We start from the raw sequence: 639 nt of genomic DNA, 5'->3' as shown, positions 1-639 counted from the left end.
GCAAGGATATTCTTTGAAAATGTTTTTTATCTGACCCAGATTTAGGTATATATAAACTCCAAGGCCCTTGACAAATTCACGACTTAGTGTTGGAAGAGCATTTTTTTTTAATATAAATAAATATGAAATTAAGTAAACTACAAATAAAATAGTTTCTAAGTTCAACAGTCAAAATTCAGATTCCCTAGGTTAAGAATCACCATAAAGAGATAAGTTTGTCTGTCCAAATTCCACGAGATATCCTGGATTTTCACTGTTTAAGCACTCAGAGTTTCCATAATCAACATCAACAGTGTTCAGTATTAATTTTTTTCATGCTTATAATTTATGTAATTTCCAAATTCAGAACCACAATTTTCAGTGTTCAAAATTCACAATATTCAGGATTCTATAACTAGGTGATGGAGGATTGTTTCTGCAACTCTTCCTCTCCTTTTCTTTAAGTTTTGGTTAATTCTACTAGTAAACAAAGGTTTGTCCACCGGCCGGCCCTTGCTACAGAGTCAAGCCTTGTAAATGCGATTTCAGAAGACGGATTCGATGAGGGATTCGAGGCAAGGAGTCGCAAGTTCAACTCAATGAATCTGAACCACGAACTCAAAACGGAATCTCTGGTGTTCGCACAATTGAAATTAAATG

This window comes from Penaeus monodon, chromosome 23, assembly GCF_015228065.2.
Source record: "Penaeus monodon isolate SGIC_2016 chromosome 23, NSTDA_Pmon_1, whole genome shotgun sequence".
NCBI lineage: Eukaryota > Metazoa > Arthropoda > Malacostraca > Decapoda > Penaeidae > Penaeus > Penaeus monodon.
Note: the sequence above shows the minus strand (reverse complement) of the source record.